Raw genomic sequence first — 9,549 nt, 5'->3', positions numbered from 1 at the left:
TCACCTCCAATGTTTCATACGGTCTGCTCAGCTGTAGGCCCTCACCTCCAATGTTTCATACGGTCTGCTCAGCTGTAGGCCCTCACCTCCAATGTTTCATACGGTCTGCTCAGCTGTAGGCCCTCACCTTCAATGTTTCATACGGTCTGCTCAGCTGTAGGCCCTCACTACAATGTTTTATTGGGTTCGCTCAGCTGTAGGCCCTCACTACAATGTTTTATTGGGTTCGCTCAGCTGTAGGCCCTCACCTCCAATGTTTCATACGGTCTGCTCAGCTGTAGGCCCTCACTACAATGTTTCATACGGTCTGCTCAGCTGTAGGCCCTCACCTTCAATGTTTCATACGGTCTGCTCAGCTGTAGGCCCTCACTACAATGTTTTATTGGGTTCGCTCAGCTGTAGGCCCTCACTACAATGTTTTATTGGGTTCGCTCAGCTGTAGGCCCTCACTACAATGTTTCATATGGTCTGCTCAGCTGTAGGCCCTCACTCCAATGTTTTATATGGTCTGCTCAGCTGTAGGCCCTCACTACAATGTTTCATACGGTCTGCTCACCTGTAGGCCTTCACTACAATGTTTTATGGTGTTCGCTCACCCTCAGGCCCTCACCTCCAATGTTTCATACGGTCTGCTCAGCTGTAGGCCCTCACCTCCAATGTTTCATACGGTCTGCTCAGCTGTAGGCCCTCACTACAATGTTTTATTGGGTTCGCTCAGCTGTAGGCCCTCACTACAATGTTTTATTGGGTTCGCTCAGCTGTAGGCCCTCACTACAATGTTTTATGGTGTTCGCTCACCCTCAGGCCCTCACCTCCAATGTTTCATACGGTCTGCTCAGCTGTAGGCCCTCACTACAATGTTTCATACGGTCTGCTCAGCTGTAGACCCTCACTACAATGTTTCATACGGTCTGCTCAGCTGTAGGCCCTCACCTCCAATGTTTTATTGGGTTCGCTCAGCTGTAGGCCCTCACTACAATGTTTTATTGGGTTCGCTCAGCTGTAGGCCCTCACTACAATGTTTTATTGGGTTCGCTCAGCTGTAGGCCCTCACTACAATGTTTTATTTGGTTCGCTCAGCTGTAGGCCCTCACTACAATGTTTTATTGGGTTCGCTCAGCTGTAGGCCCTCACTACAATGTTTTATTGGGTTCGCTCAGCTGTAGGCCCTCACTACAATGTTTCATACGGTCTGCTCACCTGTAGGCCTTCACCTCTAATGTTTTATGGTGTTCGCTCACCCTCAGGCCCTCACCTCCAATGTTTCATACGGTCTGCTCACCTGTAGGCCCTCACCTCCAATGTTTCATACGGTCTGCTCAGCTGTAGGCCCTCACATCCAATGTTTCATACGGTCTGCTCAGCTGTAGGCCCTCACTCCAATGTTTCATACGGTCTGCTCACCTTCAGTCCCTCACCTCCAATGTTTTCCAGGGTCAGTTGAGCAGCAGGCCCTCACCCGTAATGTTTTAGAGGGTCACCAGCAGGCCGTTGCTCCTAATGTTTTTGAGGGTCACCAGCAGGCTATTATTAATAATACTTAAAGGCTGTGTATGATGCCCTCCTGTATGTGTAATAAAGGGTGTATTGGAGCGCCGGTTCCTTGTAATTTTTGGCAGCCCTTTCCCTTAGTGCATAGGCTTTATGAGTGTAGGAGTCCGACTACCTGAACACTTGTAGCCCCATGTGAATGGTTAGGGTTAGAGCCCTCCTTTATGTGATATACCGGTTGTATCTCTTTTCCTTGTAATTTTTGGCAGCACTTGCACTTTATATACAATTGAATCTACAGGAAAGAATGTTTCCTAACAATTTTTCCTCTAAAAAGGATTTTTTTTTTTGTGGGGGAGGGGTTTGGGGCGTTTATTTGTCAGTCTGTAAAAGTGGCGTACAACTCGGACAACATGGTTCCCAGCAGCGACATTGGTGTCCAGGATGCATCCAGACATGGTCCCCCTGCTGCTCCTGATCCATTTCAGAGGTGTTTCCATCACTTTCAGACCTTTTCCTATGAACCAGACACCCTCCCCTCATCCGAGCAGGGGGCGCCTGGTCGCCTCCCATTGACTTCCATTATACTCGGGTGCTCGGCCGAGCGCACGAATATCGCGATGTGTTTGGACCGAACACTTTGGTGCTCGCTCATCACTAGTTAAGATGTCAGTTCCAAGATATCTCAAAATGGGGGAATTGTGAGGGATGAGAATCCATTTTGTAGGAACATGTCCTGCAGAATACTAACTCTGAGACAAGACGCTGCAGAATACTAACTCTGAGACAAGACGCTGCAGAATACTAACTCTGAGACAAGACGCTGCACAATACTAACTCTGAGACAAGACGCTGCAGAATACTAACTCTGAGACAAGACGCTGCAGAATACTAACTCTGAGACAAGACGCTGCAGAATACTAACTGAGACAAGACGCTGCAGAATACTAACTGAGACAAGACGCTGCAGAATACTAACTGAGACAAGACGCTGGAGAATACTAACTCTGAGACAAGACGCTGCAGAATACTAACTCTGAGACAAGACGCTGCAGAATACTAACTCTGAGACAAGACGCTGCAGAATACAAACTCTGAGACAAGACGCTGCAGAATACTAACTCTGAGACAAGACGCTGCAGAATACTAACTCTGAGACAAGACGCTGCAGAATACTAACTCTGAGACAAGACGCTGCAGAATACTAACTGAGACAAGACGCTGCACAATACTAACTCTGAGACAAGACGCTGCAGAATACTAACTCTGAGACAAGACGCTGCAGAATACTAACTCTGAGACAAGACGCTGCAGAATACTAACTGAGACAAGACGCTGCAGAATACTAACTGAGACAAGACGCTGGAGAATACTAACTCTGAGACAAGACGCTGCAGAATACTAACTGAGACAAGACGCTGCAGAATACTAACTGAGACAAGACGCTGCAGAATACTAACTCTGAGACAAGACACTGCAGAATACTAACTCTGAGACAAGACGCTGCAGAATACTAACTCTGAGACAAGACGCTGCAGAATACTAACTCTGAGACAAGACGCTGCAGAATACTAACTCTGAGACAAGACGCTGCAGAATACTAACTCTGAGACAAGACGCTGCAGAATACTAACTGAGACAAGACGCTGCAGAATACTAACTGAGACAAGACGCTGCAGAATACTAACTCTGAGACAAGACGCTGCAGAATACTAACTGAGACAAGACGCTGCAGAATACTAACTGAGACAAGACGCTGCAGAATACTAACTCTGAGACAAGACGCTGCAGAATACTAACTCTGAGACAAGACGCTGCAGAATACTAACTCTGAGACAAGACGCTGCAGAATACTAACTCTGAGACAAGACGCTGCAGAATACTAACTGAGACAAGACGCTGCAGAATACTAACTGAGACAAGACGCTGCAGAATACTAACTCTGAGACAAGACGCTGCAGAATACAAACTCTGAGACAAGACGCTGCAGAATACTAACTCTGAGACAAGACGCTGCAGAATACTAACTCTGAGACAAGACGCTGCAGAATACTAACTGAGACAAGACGCTGCGGAATACTAACTCTGAGACAAGACGCTGCGGAATACTAACTCTGAGACAAGACGCTGCAGAATACTAACTCTGACACAAGACGCTGCAGAATACTAACTCTGAGACAAGACGCTGCAGAATACTAACTCTGAGACAAGACGCTGCAGAATACTAACTCTGAGACAAGACGCTGCAGAATACTAACTCTGAGACAAGACGCTGCAGAATACTAACTCTGAGACAAGACGCTGCAGAATACTAACTCTGAGACAAGACGCTGCAGAATACTAACTCTGAGACAAGACGCTGCAGAATACTAACTCTGAGACAAGACGCTGCAGAATACTAACTCTGATACAAGACGCTGCAGAATACTAACTGAGACAAGACGCTGCAGAATACTAACTCTGAGACAAGACGCTGCAGAATACTAACTGAGACAAGACGCTGCAGAATACTAACTGAGACAAGACGCTGCAGAATACTAACTCTGAGACAAGACGCTGCAGAATACAAACTCTGAGACAAGACGCTGCAGAATACTAACTCTGAGACAAGACGCTGCAGAATACTAACTCTGAGACAAGAAGCTGCAGAATACTAACTCTGAGACAAGACGCTGCAGAATACTAACTGAGACAAGAAGCTGCAGAATACTAACTCTGAGACAAGACGCTGCAGAATACTAACTCTGAGACAAGACGCTGCAGAATACTAACTCTGAGACAAGACGCTGCAGAATACTAACTCTGAGACAAGACGCTGCAGAATACTAACTCTGAGACAAGACGCTGCAGAATACTAACTCTGAGACAAGACGCTGCAGAATACTAACTCTGAGACAAGACGCTGCAGAATACTAACTCTGAGACAAGAAGCTGCAGAATACTAACTCTGAGACAAGACGCTGCAGAATACTAACTCTGAGACAAGACGCTGCACAATACTAACTCTGAGACAAGACGCTGCAGAATACTAACTCTGAGACAAGACGCTGCAGAATACTAACTCTGAGACAAGACGCTGCAGAATACTAACTTTGAGACAAGACGCTGCAGAATACTAACTCTGAGACAAGACGCTGCAGAATACTAACTGAGACAAGACGCTGCAGAATACTAACTCTGAGACAAGACGGTGCAGAATACTAACTGAGACAAGACGCTGCAGAATACTAACTCTGAGACAAGACGCTGCAGAATACTAACTCTGAGACAAGACGCTGCAGAATACTAACTCTGAGACAAGACGCTGCAGAATACTAACTCTGAGACAAGACGCTGCAGAATACTAACTGAGACAAGACGCTGCAGAATACTAACTGAGACAAGACGCTGCAGAATACTAACTGAGACAAGACGCTGCAGAATACTAACTCTGAGACAAGACGCTGCAGAATACTAACTGAGACAAGACGCTGCAGAATACTAACTGAGACAAGACGCTGCAGAATACTAACTCTGAGACAAGACGCTGCAGAATACTAACTCTGAGACAAGACGCTGCACAATACTAACTCTGAGACAAGACGCTGCAGAATACTAACTGAGACAAGACGCTGCAGAATACTAACTCTGAGACAAGACGCTGCAGAATACTAACTCTGAGACAAGACGCTGCAGAATACTAACTGAGACAAGACGCTGCAGAATACTAACTGAGACAAGACGCTGCAGAATACTAACTCTGAGACAAGACGCTGCAGAATACAAACTCTGAGACAAGACGCTGCAGAATACTAACTGAGACAAGACGCTGCAGAATACTAACTGAGACAAGACGCTGCAGAATACTAACTGAGACAAGACGCTGCAGAATACTAACTCTGAGACAAGACGCTGCAGAATACTAACTGAGACAAGACGCTGCAGAATACTAACTGAGACAAGACGCTGCAGAATACTAACTCTGAGACAAGACGCTGCAGAATACAAACTCTGAGACAAGACGCTGCAGAATACTAACTCTGAGACAAGACGCTGCAGAATACTAACTGAGACAAGACGCTGCAGAATACTAACTGAGACAAGACGCTGCAGAATACTAACTGAGACAAGACGCTGCAGAATACTAACTGAGACAAGACGCTGCAGAATACTAACTGAGACAAGACGCTGCAGAATACTAACTCTGAGACAAGACGCTGCAGAATACAAACTCTGAGACAAGACGCTGCAGAATACTAACTCTGAGACAAGACGCTGCAGAATACTAACTCTGAGACAAGACGCTGCAGAATACTAACTGAGACAAGAAGCTGCAGAATACTAACTCTGAGACAAGACGCTGCAGAATACTAACTCTGAGACAAGACGCTGCAGAATACTAACTCTGAGACAAGACGCTGCAGAATACTAACTCTGAGACAAGACGCTGCAGAATACTAACTCTGAGACAAGACGCTGCAGAATACTAACTCTGAGACAAGACGCTGCAGAATACTAACTCTGAGACAAGACGCTGCAGAATACTAACTCTGAGACAAGAAGCTGCAGAATACTAACTCTGAGACAAGACGCTGCAGAATACTAACTCTGAGACAAGACGCTGCACAATACTAACTCTGAGACAAGACGCTGCAGAATACTAACTCTGAGACAAGACGCTGCAGAATACTAACTCTGAGACAAGACGCTGCAGAATACTAACTCTGAGACAAGACGCTGCAGAATACTAACTCTGAGACAAGACGCTGCAGAATACTAACTCTGAGACAAGACGCTGCAGAATACTAACTCTGAGACAAGACGCTGCAGAATACTAACTCTGAGACAAGACGCTGCAGAATACTAACTGAGACAAGACGCTGCAGAATACTAACTGAGACAAGACGCTGCAGAATACTAACTGAGACAAGACGCTGCAGAATACTAACTCTGAGACAAGACGCTGCAGAATACTAACTGAGACAAGACGCTGCAGAATACTAACTGAGACAAGACGCTGCAGAATACTAACTCTGAGACAAGACGCTGCAGAATACTAACTCTGAGACAAGACGCTGCACAATACTAACTCTGAGACAAGACGCTGCAGAATACTAACTGAGACAAGACGCTGCAGAATACTAACTCTGAGACAAGACGCTGCAGAATACTAACTCTGAGACAAGACGCTGCAGAATACTAACTGAGACAAGACGCTGCAGAATACTAACTGAGACAAGACGCTGCAGAATACTAACTCTGAGACAAGACGCTGCAGAATACAAACTCTGAGACAAGACGCTGCAGAATACTAACTGAGACAAGACGCTGCAGAATACTAACTGAGACAAGACGCTGCAGAATACTAACTGAGACAAGACGCTGCAGAATACTAACTCTGAGACAAGACGCTGCAGAATACTAACTCTGAGACAAGACGCTGCAGAATACTAACTCTGAGACAAGACGCTGCAGAATACTAACTGAGACAAGACGCTGCAGAATACTAACTGAGACAAGACGCTGCAGAATACTAACTCTGAGACAAGACGCTGCAGAATACAAACTCTGAGACAAGACGCTGCAGAATACTAACTGAGACAAGACGCTGCAGAATACTAACTGAGACAAGACGCTGCAGAATACTAACTGAGACAAGACGCTGCAGAATACTAACTCTGAGACAAGACGCTGCAGAATACTAACTCTGAGACAAGACGCTGCAGAATACTAACTGAGACAAGACGCTGCAGAATACTAACTCTGAGACAAGACGCTGCAGAATACTAACTCTGAGACAAGACGCTGCAGAATACTAACTGAGACAAGACGCTGCAGAATACTAACTCTGAGACAAGACGCTGCAGAATACTAACTGAGACAAGACGCTGGAGAATACTAACTCTGAGACAAGACGCTGCAGAATACTAACTCTGAGACAAGACGCTGCAGAATACTAACTCTGAGACAAGACGCTGCAGAATACTAACTCTGAGACAAGACGCTGCAGAATACTAACTCTGAGACAAGACGCTGCAGAATACTAACTGTGAGACAAGACGCTGCAGAATACTAACTCTGAGACAAGACGCTGCAGAATACTAACTCTGAGACAAAAAGCTGGAGAATACTAACTCTGAGACAAGACGCTGCAGAATACTAACTGAGACAAGACGCTGCAGAATACTAACTGAGACAAGACGCTGCAGAATACTAACTGAGACAAGACGCTGCAGAATACTAACTGAGACAAGACGCTGCAGAATACTAACTCTGAGACAAGACGCTGCAGAATACTAACTGAGACAAGACGCTGCAGAATACAAACTCTGAGACAAGACGCTGCAGAATACTAACTCTGAGACAAGACGCTGCAGAATACTAACTCTGAGACAAGACGCTGCAGAATACTAACTCTGAGACAAGACGCTGCAGAATACTAACTCTGAGACAAGACGCTGCAGAATACTAACTCTGAGACAAGACGCTGCAGAATACTAACTCTGAGACAAGACGCTGCAGAATACTAACTCTGAGACAAGACGCTGCAGAATACTAACTGAGACAAGACGCTGCGGAATACTAACTCTGAGACAAGACGCTGCAGAATACTAACTCTGAGACAAGACGCTGCAGAATACTAACTCTGAGACAAGACGCTGCAGAATACTAACTCTGAGACAAGACGCTGCAGAATACTAACTCTGAGACAAAAAGCTGGAGAATACTAACTCTGAGACAAGACGCTGCAGAATACTAACTGAGACAAGACGCTGCAGAATACTAACTGAGACAAGACGCTGCAGAATACTAACTGAGACAAGACGCTGCAGAATACTAACTGAGACAAGACGCTGCAGAATACTAACTCTGAGACAAGACGCTGCAGAATACTAACTGAGACAAGACGCTGCAGAATACAAACTCTGAGACAAGACGCTGCAGAATACTAACTCTGAGACAAGACGCTGCAGAATACTAACTCTGAGACAAGACGCTGCAGAATACTAACTCTGAGACAAGACGCTGCAGAATACTAACTCTGAGACAAGACGCTGCAGAATACTAACTCTGAGACAAGACGCTGCAGAATACTAACTCTGAGACAAGACGCTGCAGAAAACTAACTCTGAGACAAGACGCTGCAGAATACTAACTCTGAGACAAGACGCTGCAGAATACTAACTCTGAGACAAGACGCTGCAGAATACTAACTCTGAGACAAGACGCTGCAGAATACTAACTCTGAGACAAGACGCTGCAGAATACTAACTGAGACAAGACGCTGCGGAATACTAACTCTGAGACAAGACGCTGCAGAATACTAACTCTGAGACAAGACGCTGCAGAATACTAACTCTGAGACAAGAAGCTGCAGAATACTAACTCTGAGACAAGACGCTGGAGAATACTAACTCTGAGACAAGACGCTGCAGAATACTAACTCTGAGACAAGACGCTGCAGAATACTAACTCTGAGACAAGACGCTGCAGAATACTAACTCTGAGACAAGACGCTGGAGAATACTAACTCTGAGACAAGACGCTGCAGAATACTAACTGAGACAAGACGCTGCGGAATACTAACTCTGAGACAAGACGCTGCAGAATACTAACTGAGACAAGACGCTGGAGAATACTAACTCTGAGACAAGACGCTGCGGAATACTAACTCTGAGACAAGACGCTGCAGAATACTAACTCTGACACAAGACGCTGCAGAATACTAACTGAGACAAGACGCTGCAGAATACTAACTCTGAGACAAGACGCTGCAGAATACTAACTCTGAGACAAGACGCTGCAGAATACTAACTCTGAGACAAGACGCTGCAGAATACTAACTGAGACAAGACGCTGCAGAATACTAACTCTGAGACCAGACGCTGCAGAATACTAACTCTGAGACAAGACGCTGCAGAATACTAACTGAGACAAGACGCTGCAGAATACTAACTCTGAGACAAGACGCTGCAGAATACTAACTGAGACAAGACGCTGGAGAATACTAACTCTGAGACAAGAAGCTGGAGAATACTAACTCTGAGACAAGACGCTGCAGAATACTAACTGAGACAA

This window comes from Bufo bufo, chromosome 4 (assembly GCF_905171765.1).
Source record: "Bufo bufo chromosome 4, aBufBuf1.1, whole genome shotgun sequence".
NCBI classification, from domain to species: Eukaryota; Metazoa; Chordata; class Amphibia; order Anura; family Bufonidae; genus Bufo; species Bufo bufo.
This window is presented reverse-complemented; position numbering follows the sequence as displayed.